We start from the raw sequence: 13,792 nt of genomic DNA, 5'->3' as shown, positions 1-13,792 counted from the left end.
CCCTAACAGCTTTCTGGAGTCCCTGCTGTGTTCGCGAAATCAGTAATGTGTCGTCAGCAAACATCAACAGGGGGATCAGCTTACCATTTAGTTTGGGAGCATCAGTTGGTTGCCGCTCAAAATAGCTGATCACCCGGTTGATGTATAACGAGAAGAGGGTAGGTGCTAGCACGCACCCTTGGCGCACCCCCCTATCAATTGGGAAATTTTCAGTTGTGCTTCCCTGTTGGTTCCAGCGAACCCGGGCATAGTTATTCTCGTGCAGTCTAATTAGGAATGACAAGATCTCAGGTGGGATGCCCTGCTCTTGGAGGGCTGCCCACAACTTGGTGCGTGGCACCAGGTCAAACGCTGATTTAAGATCAACGAAGACTGCAAAAAGCAGGCCCCCCCCAGTAACACGACACGCCAATATATTAAAACAAATCTAAAAACTTGATCAATGGTACTTGTATGGCTACGAAAGCCTGCCTGTAGAGGCGATAAGATGTCCATTTCGTCTATCCAGGCCTGAATACGCTGCAGTAAAAGCCTTGCAACTACCTTTTGTATACACGCAATCAAACTGATTGGCCTGTAATTTCCTGGGTCCGAACATTCCCCCTTTTTAAAGATGGGAATGATCTCGGCTCCCTTCCAGGAGTCGGGTATTGGCGAGCCCATTGCAATGCCATTAGCTACCAAAGAAATATAAGTGGCCCAGAGATCCTTGTCATACATAAAAAGATCGGCTGGGACGGAGTCCATGCCTGGTGCCCTAGCTTTGGGTATTATATCCAAGATTTTTATGGTATCCACTTTAGTAAAGGATAGGTGGTCAATACCCTCTTTTGTTTTTAGGAAGGCCTCACTCACTGCCCCCGACGTATCAATAGCAGTGAACTGAGACGCAAAATAAGCAACCCAGGCATTTGGCGATACATAATTAGTAGGGTCGCCCCTTTTGGCCCCTCTGCCCCATTTTACCATATCCCAAAAGGAGGACATAGATCTTTCTTTAGAGGCACTAAGGAGCTCCTTCCAATATTCGTTGTCCCAGTCTCTTTTCGCCTTATGTTGAGCTTTTTTGTACATGACCCGGGCAACCTTAATCTTGGCTATCTCTTTAGTCTTTACTGCATCTGATAAGGCCTTATATGCAACTCTACAGGATTTATCATACCATTGATCCTCTTTCCTAGCTGGTCTACATTGTTTTTTAGGCGCCCTCTTTACAAAAAAAGATCCTAATTTAGTAAAGAGTGAGTCATGAATCCGACTTGTGTTCAGTACTATCGACTCAACAGTGGAATTATTCCTTAAATCTGCTATGGCTTCGACTGTTAAATCCCTTATGGCAGCTAAACCCTCTTCATTAGCAGCACAGTTTGCCCATCTAATCCGTCTCTGGTTGTTTGTGAGGGCTATTTCCACGCAATCACCAGTGCCCTCAGATTTCGGTAAATTAAACAACCTGAATGCAAGGACTAATGGGTTATGGTCGCTCTCCACCCGTTCTTCTATTCGCATATCGACCATAGTAGACCAATGTTCCTTATTCGTCAGGATATAATCGATACGACTATGTGATATGCCATTATTAAAGGTGGATGCGCCCTGCTTATCAGAACCCATTCTTCCGTTAGTGGCACTTAACCCATGCTCCACATTGAGGACTTTGAGCTGTAATGCTGCCTCTGACCATTTTTTAATAGGTGGTATTACCAACTGAGGGTTATTCCAGATGAAGTCCTCTTCCACTGTGAGAACCACATCATAGTTATCTAGTGGTTCAAAACAGCAGTTGAAATCTCCTGCAACGATGATATTATATTCTAATGGACCATATTGATCAAGGAGAATATCTAACTGTTCAATTGCTTCTGTTGATTTACCACCAGGAAGTCCCCTTGAGTAAACATTAAAAATAAGTAAATCCTTATAATTTAAACATTTAAGTTTAACTAACAAAATATCCGGACTGTTTGTTTTCAACTGGGTAACAGAATATCTGCTGTCCTGCTTGACCCATGTCAGCAGACCACCCTTTGATCTTCCCCTTAAGCTGGGAATTGCAGGGGTAAAGAAGTTTAAATATCCTTGCGTATATTCCGGATTAACCTGCCAAGTTTCTTGTAAGACTATTATATCTTTGTTTTCCCAGAAGGCTTGCCAATCCGAAGATGTAACCTTACTCCTCAGCCCGGCCACATTCCATGAAACCAATGTGGCGAATGCTGGTAAATCAGTACCATCGGTTCTAGAATTAGGGGCGTTTCCACCCCCAGCTTGGCATGGTAGTACTAAACCCCCGTCTTGGCTAGAGACCAGTGCCTCCTGTATAAAAACGTTTTTACTGATATGGGCAGTATTTAGTACCATAGAGTCATTAGATTGATTTTTGCCCTTAATCCCTTCAGGGAACTCTACAGTATTATCTATGCCCTGTGTGATGGACCGGGGCACACTAGTGACACTGGTGTAGGCTGAACTAAGAGGTGCAGAATCTTCATTTGCTTTGGCCGAAATCAGTTTTATAGATGCAAAAATAGAATCCCCCCTAAGTCAGTCGCAGTCATTAAGGCCTGACAAAATGCCATACCTATTTTCTAGACTAATCCCCCATTCGTTGCTTGGGGCACCTGCACCCCACCTGTTTCACGGGATATCCCACCTTAACCCTGGGGTCTTGGGGTATGTTACATTTTGTCGCTCCCCGTAAAAAAATTTTAAGGTAAGGGGAACAATGGTGCCATTCCTACGCTGCGGGGGTAAAATATTTGGCAAGAGATTAGGGAGGACTGCCGAATGGGAAAAATTCACCACCACACAATCCCCTTTGAATTTTTTTTGTTTATTCCCTATCCATGCTGTTTTTCTGGCCGAAGTAATCTCCCCTGCCAATTGCTCTTTTCCTCCAGGTGCCAACTGCATATTGCCTGACAACCAGTGCAGCGCCTTACTAGAAAGGGAAGTAGGAGATTCTAGCTGTCCAGCTGTCAGGGGTGGAACATTTGCCAGCACCAATACCAACGGGGAAGCTTCTACCATAAACTGTGGACTATCAATTTCTTGATTGGGAGCAGTTTGAACGATAGATGGCAGCGCCTCTTCTCTGACTAGTGTGTGGGTATCTACGTTCTCTGGTACCTGTCCGGGTAGAATGGTTGCTGTCAAATTTTTCTCTACCTCTACCGTGGTAGGACCATTCACCCCCGGTAAGGCTGTAATGTTTGAGACCAAAGTTACTACATTGCCCACCTCTCTATGTACATTAGCCTGGATACCACTGAGTTTTTTCACCTCCGCTGTAAGTTTATCTATTTTTGCCACCATTGGTTTTATAATAGTTTTTATTTTGATCTCTATCATGTCTGCTATCCTGAGAAAAAGCTCTTCATCAATGTTGTTTCGTTTGGGACTAACCTCCATAGAATCCATATTCTTATCCTTAGTTTTACACGGAGGTGAGACCCTTTTCTTTCTCATTCCTGAGCGTAACCCACCCCGCTTTGGTAGTGACTTTTTACATTTTCTACCTGCCCTGGTATCCTGCTCTAAGGTCGAAACATCTCCTTCCGAACCCTGAACATGTACCTCTGCCTCAAGACCATCATCACTTTCCACATTAACCTCTATGTCATTTTCAAGTTCGACCACTAGGGGTATACTATGGTCGAGTACGCCACTAGAATGAGGATCAGCGTCAAAGACGTCGCTATCAATGGCCTCTAAAGATACATTCAACACAGTTGGTTGCTGGGATGGACTTAAAGGTAAAAGAATTGGTGATTGACTAAGTCCGAGGGACTGACGTCTTTCGTTATTTATTTTAGAAACTACTTGAACCATGTAGTTATCAATCGTATTTGACGCAATTGGGGCTAGTTTTTTCGGCATTTTATATAATAGCTACTTTGCGCCACACCATAGGGTATAAAACAATATAAAAACCCCGGATTAATAGACAAGAGGGACCAAAATAAAAATAAAAGGGAAACAATCAAAGTGACGTTCTACAACAGCTCTCCTATTTCAAATGCAACAGTGTAGTTATATGTGTAAATGACCAGATTAACAACAGTCTTACGCCTGAAAGATGGTGTCTCGAGCCAGACACAAGCAAAGTGAATGGCCCAGTCCAGTCTCAGCCTGTCTCGGACTGCCTAAGACTGTCCGCCCTTTGTCCGGGCTTCGTCCGGCGTCCCGCACGCGTCCCGCTTAGCGTCAGGGGTGTGTCTTTGTAGGAGGAGCAGGGGGCGGGAAGAGACTCCAGGTGCGCTTCGGTGATCCTGCGCGGAACCCTGGGTCTCGCAGTCCCGGCCCCTGTTGGAACAGCCTCACTCACGGTCAAAAAGCAATATTTCGCCCTCACTTCAGGGAACAGCAGGCAAGGAGACAAAACCAAAGTCACGGATTTCCAATGCAGCTGCGAGCGGCACCCGCGAAGCGGGGGCGGCGAGCTGTTAAGTGGGCAGGCAGCCAATCAGGGAGGAGCAGGGGCGGGAAGAGACTCCAGGTGCGCTTCGGTGATCCTGCGCGGAACCCTGGGTCTCGCAGTCCCGGCCCCTGTTGGAACAGCCTCACTCACGGTCAAAAAGCAATATTTCGCCCTCACTTCAGGGAACAGCAGGCAAGGAGACAAAACCAAAGTCACGGATTTCAAATGCAGCTGCGAGCGGCTCCCGCGAAGCGGGGGCCGCGAGCTGTTAAGTGGGCAGGCAGCCAATCAGGGAGGAGCAGGGGCGGGAAGAGACTCCAGGTGCGCTTCGGTGATCCTGCGCGGAACCCTGGGTCTCGCAGTCCCAGCCCCTGTTGGAACAGCCTCACTCACGGTCAAAAAGCAATATTTCGCCCTCACTTCAGGGAACAGCAGGCAAGGAGACAAAACCAAAGTCACGGATTTCAAATGCAGCTGCGAGCAGCTCCCGCGAAGCGGGGGCCGCGAGCTGTTAAGTGGGCAGGCAGCCAATCAGGGAGGAGCAGGGGCGGGAAGAGACTCCAGGTGCGCTTCGGTGATCCTGCGCGGAACCCTGGGTCTCGCAGTCCCGGCCCCTGTTGGAACAGCCTCACTCACGGTCAAAAAGCAATATTTCACCCTCACTTCAGGGAACAGCAGGCAAGGAGACAAAACCAAAGTCACGGATTTCAAATGCAGCTGCGAGCGGCTCCCGCGAAGCGGGGGCCGCGAGCTGTTAAGTGGGCAGGCAGCCAATCAGGGAGGAGCAGGGGCGGGAAGAGACTCCAGGTGCGCTTCGGTGATCCTGCGCGGAACCCTGGGTCTCGCAGTCCCGGCCCCTGTTGGAACAGCCTCACTCACAGTCAAAAAGCAATATTTCGCCCTCACTTCAGGGAACAGCAGGCAAGGAGACAAAACCAAAGTCACGGATTTCAAATGGAGCTGCGAGCGGTCGACTCAACTCTAGGGCATTTATATGAATGTAGATTGTCTGCATATCCGTTGCGTTTGTGACAGAGTAACCCGCCCACCAAACTCCAAACGAGGTTCTCAATTTTAAAATCTTGACCCAAGCCTGTGGTGAGGCCCCCAAGTGTGTGTTTCACGCAGTACGGGACAGAAGTAATCTTGCCTAACGGCTAGGGCGGTCAACCTCGAATCTGGGGAACTGGGTTTGAGTCTTGGCAATGACACTGAACATCCTGCGATTCTGGGCAAATCTCTTAATCTCCCCGTGCCTAACAAAAATGAATGTGTCCTCATGTAATGCAACTGGTGCTATGTAAAGCGCTCTGATACACGATACCGGGTGAAGTTTGCGCTATGTAAAACTCTGTCAAAAAAATCTAATCTTTCTATTTTGAAACCTTTCACTGCACTTAGGTGATGTTTTGCGCACATATAGACATTCCAGTCCATAAATGGAGTAAGGGTCTGATTTAGCGTTTGCGGATCGGTTACTTCATTACAAATGTGGCGGATACCCTGTCCGTTGAATAACAAGTCCATTATATGCTATTGCACTTGTAATATGGCGGACAGGATATCTGTCATGATTGTGAGGAGTAACCCAGCTACCACAGTTTGGCGGCTGGGTTACTCCATCTGTCTGCTGTGTTATGAGTTCCATTATATACAATGGAACATATTAGAACTTGTAATATGGAGGTCAGAATATCCATCACGTTTGTGATGGAGTAATCCATCTGCCGAATTCGTAAACAGGCCCTAAGGTGCCTATTACGAGTCCGGCGGTCTACTCGTGGTGGCGGTCTTGCGACTGCCCCATTATGACCCTGGCGGACGTGTAGCCTTGAGACCGCGACTCTGCCAGGGAACCGCCATTCCCTAATGGTGGTGCGGCGCTCCAGAAGCAACTATATACTTGGCGGGACATCCAGGGTCCCGCCAAGTATGTTACAACTTTGCACAGAAGTTCCAGAATGGCATAGACTTTTTAGCATCTGCGCTAGTCACCCCTCCGGCTGGACCAGGATTTCTGCCTTATTTAATTTCCACCGGATGGAGACACTGTTGGCTATTCATTATTCAAAATTTTTTGCTCATTTAGAATAATCAGCTATCACTCAACTGAGGTATTCTGATCCATAGTACTTTGTGGCTATTTTTATCAAGTATATATTTTGAGGAACAAGGGAACCCCAATAGTACGACCAGGGGTAGAGAGTTAGAGACGTGTATAGGAAAACAACGATAAGGGGGAGGCCACGCGGGTCCTCATATAGCCTAGGCTACTGAACTATTTTAAACAGCCTTTAGTAAGGTAGAGCAAAGTAATGTAGTCCAGGTTCCGTTCTTACCTGTCAGACAGATGGCAGGCAGTGGCACTACCCCCGTATCAGTCAGAGTTTGCTATGGTTCCACATGGGGTTCCTCAGGGGTCTGCGATTAGCCCAATCCTTTTCAACGTATATATGCAGCCCCTGATGACCAGGCTATTTCCTAATGTCTCACCTCCTTAAAGCCTCCCCCCTGTCCTTGCTTTACTGACCAGCCCATCAGTCGCATTTTTCAGCGCCAGGATGCCCGTAGGGTTACAGCGCGCTTTAGAAATGATATAAATAAATAAATAAACAGGTGGGACCAGTTATGCAATGTATGCTGGGACACAAGGTTTGGTATGACATCACATTTATTAACAGCATAAACGGAGTATCATAGTGTTCAGTTCAGTTCAGTAAACTTTACTTCGATGATTAAAAACCATCATAAAAATTCATTATACAAAATCATCAATTACATTTCTGAACCATGAAATATTAAAAACAAAATGTATACAGTTCAAACATATGATATTATATACATCCTAGTTCAACCTCTCGTGTTTCTTAAATTTACTGCAACTTTAAAAAAAACTCATAATAGAGCATAGGGTGCGCATATCAGATGCTCTTTGCAGAAAAAGTAATGCAGTTTTGGCATGGCGAAATTTTAACTCTTTTAAAATATCTACAAGAAATCTACGATGAGGGATTCGATAAAAAGAACATAAAAGTACAAAATGAAGGGTGTCCTGCGGAGACCTATTGTCGCAGCTGCAGGCACCCTAATGCTCAATTGTTGAAGTAAAACCAGGCGGATAAGCTAAGATATTAGGTAACAAATTGAGCCTAAAACGACACATTAAAAATCTGTCTTGCTGATTATACATTAAAAATAAATAGGGTTCCATACCCTCCCCGTTACTTGCTAAGCGGTGTGCAGCTACAGATGTTTTTAGTAAATCAGGATTTTGTCTGCCCAGTTCATATTTTGCTAATAATAATTTTTTGATCCGATATTTACAAGAGATATCAATCGAAGTCGGATCCCTGAACAGTATCTGGTGATCTATACTTCCTAGTGGTTCCTTGACATAATTTAGCCATGGGATTCGAAGGCACTTCTCTTTTTGTAAACAGTCTTTGACTATTATCCTGCTTAGCTCCGCCTCCGGATTTACCCAGATTCGGAGCCATGTCAGGATAGGTCTCACCTTTATCTGGTCGGTGATATATGGAACCCCAAGCTCAGTGTGTGCAATTGCTGCTGGAAAACTCTGCGGTGTCTTCAAAATCCTACGTAGGAATTTGTCTTCCTCTACTTGTAAGTGTCTTACATCACTAAAACCCCAGACCTCTGCCCCGTACATGGCCTTGGCGGTACTTACCGCTCTGTATAAAGTCATTACTTGCTCTGGTGACAGTGACCCAGCCTACGGGCAAAGTTTAATATAGCACCGTTTGCTGAAACCAATTTTCTACACCTTTCCTCAATTAAGGAATCAAACTTAATCTCCCCATCAAATAGCAGACCCAAAAATGAGAAGGTGGTAACGGTTTCTAAAACGTGGGCCCCTATTTTGAATACATATTTCTTTGGGGGGTTTTTTCCCACCACCATTACAAAGGATTTGCTCAGGTTCACGGAAAGATCTAAGTTATCCATGAACTTCACAAATCCATCCACAAGATGTTCCAAACTCAGTGCTGTTCTTGCAAGCAGGACCGCGTCATCCGCGTACAGCAGTACTGGTATATGTAACGCAAACCTGCTTTGGGGCAGTCAGTTTCCAGAGCAATCAATGTTCTTTCTAGGTCATTTATGTACAGTGAGAATAAAAAGGGGGCCAGGATACACCCCTGCCTCACTCTGCTAGAGCACGGGAAGGGATCGGTACTCCCCCCCTCCCGCGCTATTGCGGACCTTAGCAGTGGTGTCCCAATGTAATTCTTTTAGGATGTTTATAAGTTCAGGGTCAATTCCCAGGTTGCACATCAAGGCCCAGGGCTTGGTTCTATTTACATTATCAAAGGCCGCAGCCAGGTCCATAAATCCCATATAAAGCGTTCCATTGCTAGCTTTTGGGTATTTGGCAATTAACAGGTAGAGGTTGAGACATTGATCGCTGGTTGATTTACCCGATCTGAATCCATATTGGGTATCTACTAGGGTGTGGTGCTCTTCTGTCCAAGCGGTGAGGCGGTTTAGAACCGCCCTACCCAGTAGTTTGGCTGACACATCTATCAGCGATATTGGTCTATAGCATTGAGGATTGTCCCTACTACCCTTCTTAAAGATAGGGACAGTCAATGCTGTAGACCAAGATCGCGGGAACCCAGATTTTATCGCTGAATTTAACACCCTAGTCATAATGGGCGCCCAGAGTTCAATGTTACTTAGGTAAAGATCTGGTGGCGTGCCATCGGGCCCTGGTGCCTTGTTTCGAGTCAGACCTTGACTGGCCACGGTGATTTCTTGTAATGAAAATTCTAATTCCGTAGGCCGGGCCCATCCCAAACCTCTACCAAAACTGTGTCGCAGTGGTGGTTGTAAAGGCTCTTAAAATGAGTCACCCACTGCTCAGAGAGTATGTTAGTACTAATCACTGGGGTACTGCTGTCTTGAAAACAGGGCCTATTGATGATTTTCCAAAATTCAATATAGTCCCTGTTTTCCCCTGCTACCCTCAGGTCAGCCCAGACTTCCTTTTGCAGCGTGATCTTTCTCTGTTTGAGCTGGGTTTTGTAAATACGCCTACACAGGGCTAGTTTCTGCTTGTCCCTTGGGAGAGTCTTAAGGCACAGTTTTAGCTCTCTCAGTGCCCGGGAGCAATTAGTGTCAAACCATCGTGGTTGTATTATTTCTTTTGTGGGACGTTTAGTTTTCAGTAGTCCATCAACCACGTTGGTTAAGGACTCGAACGCTGAGACCACATCTCTGCCCTCTACTGTAAGTTCTAAACAGACATGTATTTGATTTTTTCCTCTTTCTATTAAAGTTCTGTAGAATTCCTGAGTGTTGATTTTAGACCATCTTAATCGCCTCCCCTGGTCCGTAGGGCGCACCTCAATGTCTGCCAGATCGCTCCTTATTGAGAGACCATTATATCGAATTTCAAGAATTAGGGGATTATGGTCACTAAAGGGACTCCAGTCCGTTCTCACCTATTTAATCTGATCTTTAGCAAAAGTGGATATTATCATAAAATCTATAATGGATGAGCAGCCTCTGCCCTTGAATGTTGGTGTTAGAGTTCCATCTTTTCTCGGAGCCAGCAGGTCTATTGTGTGCGTGAGAGCATAATTATCTAACAACTTCATTAGCAATTTTCCCTCCTTATTATGCTCAAAATGTGGTCCACTTTCTATTGGGCAAAATGACCAGTCGGGGCTTACAGGGAGGACTTTTGGGCAAAGGTGACAATTAAAGTCGCTGATGACCAGGATAATTGGCTCCGCACCCCCTTTCCTTAGCTCGGTTTCATCATTTAATCTGCTCTCTAGTTCCTGTATAACTGGATAGTTCCTATCTACAGGCCCAGAGCTGTAGAAGTTTAATATCAACAACCTCAACCCTTGTCCTTGGAATACCACTGCCTGTAGAGTATGTGAAGCCCAGGGAGGTTGTGTCCATGTACCTTTTAAATCAAGGTCAACATACAAGGCTAGCCCTCCCTTTGCCCTGCCCGATCTGCCTTCTTGTGCGGGCACAAAGAAGCATTTATAACCATCTAGCTGGTAGGGAGAGGAATCAACTGCCCACGTCTCCTGAAGTGCTACTGATGGAGCGAGATAGAAAACAAAATTTTGTTTAAACTCGTGAAGTCACATTTCCATAACATGAATAATAATATTAATGATTTGTGATATGTCGTGCTAATACAACTTAGATTAAACTTTACACATGGGGGGACTAACATGTGTGCTCATAAACGTGCATAATTGTTGCATCTTTTTGTTCGTGCAAAATAATAAAATAATTTATTGTTTTCGTTTTTGTCACTACTAACTGCTGCAAACTTAAAAGAAGCATGTGCTTGTTTTGCTTTTCCTTGTCTGTGTGATGTCATTTCTACTATTCTAGGTGCACATAAGTCTCTTGGATTAATGAAGACTGATAGATATAAACGCTGCTTTATTTGTTTGCATTTGCTAGGTAACATTTGATTAATCGGGTGGGTTAATTAATTAGTAAATCCTGGGGTGAATACAGAATCTACATTATTTCTTACATTAATACTTTTCTTGTGTTTGTTTTATACTAGAAAGCATAAGTTGCCTGCTTTTGGGCCTAGTTTGCTCGAGTTGCTAAAAGCTGAATTTTACTTCTGCAAAAGTCACGAGACGCCCATTCTGAAATAAAGTGTTCGTCAAAAGCTGCATTCACAAAGCAAAAACTGACGTGCTATCATCATTCTGTCGGACGTGGCCAAGGTCGAAAGAGAACATTTTGTCAGCCCTTAACTTGGCATCCGCGGAAGTCAATTGGAAGCAGTGAGAACATTATTGTACATTTGTTGCAAACCTAGGAAGCTCCTGGTTGCATTCGGAAAGGACAATGGTCCTTAAGAAAAGTGACCTAATGGAAGATTTGAAATGTGGGTGACATGTCACTTGTCACTCTCAACCAATGGGACGTCGAAGATTTCTGAAAACTTTCCTTTGCGTAGTTTAGTTAGTGTAGAAAGGTATAAAAAGTCATGCCCCTAGGGATGGGCTGGCTGCTGCTTTCTGACTTTCCGATGAGGGTGAAGTGCTGTCGGACATTGCGTGGAGCACGTAAGAATCCTCAAAGAACTTTACTTTAATTTCTATCTATTTAGCTCAGTTAGGGACTTAGGTTTTAGAAATGCTAAACTTTAAATACTCACTTTAACTTTGATTCACTTGCTTAAATTGTATTTTTCTCACGTTTCTTTACAATCATGCTTGCTTCAATGCTAATAAATTACCTTTATAAAACTATCAATTGAAATACCATAATTTAGTAAATAAAATCTTACTTTTGACAAACAAGCTGGTCTTGATTATTCAGAAGTGTAGGTTACTATTAGCTAGATCACGTCGCCAATGGTGGTCGTTTAAATAGTTAGGATTTGTTATAATGACAATATTCTTTCCGCTAATGTTTAATATTGTATATAGTTTGTAAATTAGGTGTATATAGATTTAATCCGACCACCTGATTCAGTAGGCCCAAAAACATGTCAGGTTTATAAATGGGTCCATAATTTAGTATAGAATTTTGTTTTTAGGTTATGAAGTTGGGTAGCGTTGTTTATGATATATTTTCTATAGGCCGCTGGATCAATTCTCTGGTAGCAGAAATTGATGGTTGCTAAGGGTAACCAAGGTAATATGTTGGTTGCTAAGGGTTACTAAAGTGTTATGGTAAGGAAATAGGATCGATGTTTTAACACATGTTGAGTTCGTTTTTCGTGCTATCTGTAAGCTATACCGGTATAGATTGTGTGGCGAGAAATTAGTCACGCAAGCCATCTGTTCCGTTTGTAGTGATATCGCCGAGTATCACAAGAGGTATCGCCGTGTACCATAGTGTTGTCGCCGAGCAGCACAGTTTTAGGGCTAGGTGTGAATCTTGTATAGTGAGGGTTTTCTAAGAAATTAAAGCAGCATGAGAATAGGGACAAAGCGCCTTCCATAAAACTCACTGTGATAAGAGTATTAGTTATATCCGAGCTTGAGTGAAGGGTAAAGTAGCGTCGGTGCATGATTATCTATAAACAGGTTAGAGTCCTGTACGGGTACATGTTTCATATCTATAAACAGGTGAGAGCCCTGTACGGATAACGTCGTTATTTTGCTAACGGTGCATGATCTCTATAAACAGGTGAGAGTCCTGTACGGATTTCATGTGTGTTCGAAATTAGGGAATTTTCAGTGTGAAAGTGCGAGTTTGATTTGTATTTTATGTTCAAGTGGAACTCTTAGAACTGTCACTTCGCGGTGCGTTCAGAGGAAAGCGAGTTCATAATTATACGTGTTAGAAGGGTGGGGTAAGGGTTACTCTACTGACAATTGAATATTATCCTTAGTGTGAATAGCGCCGTCTATTCCGAAGTGTGGATACTTGAATGTATGTAAACTATCCTAAATAGTGAAACGAACAGATGATGTCCTTATAGTCATTGTTAAGAATTAATTTACACTGAAAAGTGTTCTTAAAATGGCGCTGTGAAAAGATTTTGTGAAGGAGGGGTAAGCGCCAGGAGTGAGAAACGAGAAACCGCAGCTGCTGTGTACGTCACAGAGCCGCGCTGGGATTGGGTGACCTACGTCACAAACTATACTCTGATTGGCTCTTGAGTCTCTGACGATCTGTAAGCTAATTGGTTCTTTAGGAAAACTCCATTTTTATTGGTTGAGCAGAAAAGTGACGTAGCTCAACTGTCATTGGCTTGTCGGTGTGTTTCGCGCACGGATTGGTTGTTTTGCGGAGCATCCCGGAAATATTTTACGAACGATTTTGTGAATTAGAATTAACTCTTAAAAATGAGTTATCATTTTAAACATGTTGAGAAAAAGCCAACATTATTTCAGAAATTTAAAAATTTATTTTCACCTGACAAGAAAATTTAAACGCGAGGTGGTAAACTACTTCATAAGTATAAAACACCTGCAGCGTACATGGAAGGTGAATATGGATATCATACTGTCTTATGGTTTGATAGCTGGAAACGCTATACTAAGAACGATGGTGTTTTAACTTGGCCTGATGATGGTTCATTTAACGTAAAAGTTTTGAGAAATTTACGAGAGAAAATGAATGCTCTTATTCCAAAACCGAGACCAACTCAATTTGAAGCTTTAGTTGAGTGGGAAGATGAGATGTATCAGTTACAAAGAGAAGCTAGTGGAATTAAAAGACCTTCTAAAAATCCACCTTGGAGAAGAGAAACTCATGAAGATAGATTGCGAATGTGGAGACAGGGAAACATGAGTGAAGGATTGTATTTAATACAAGAAATGGTAATGGGTACTCCTACAGGGAAATCTATGGAAAGTGAATCTGAGGATGCAGTTATGGAAGAAATATATACTACAGCTAGAA

Source organism: Lissotriton helveticus, chromosome 11 (genome assembly GCF_964261635.1).
Source record: "Lissotriton helveticus chromosome 11, aLisHel1.1, whole genome shotgun sequence".
Lineage (NCBI taxonomy): Eukaryota > Metazoa > Chordata > Amphibia > Caudata > Salamandridae > Lissotriton > Lissotriton helveticus.
The sequence above is the reverse complement of the archived record's forward strand: the minus strand, read 5'-3'. Positions refer to the sequence as shown.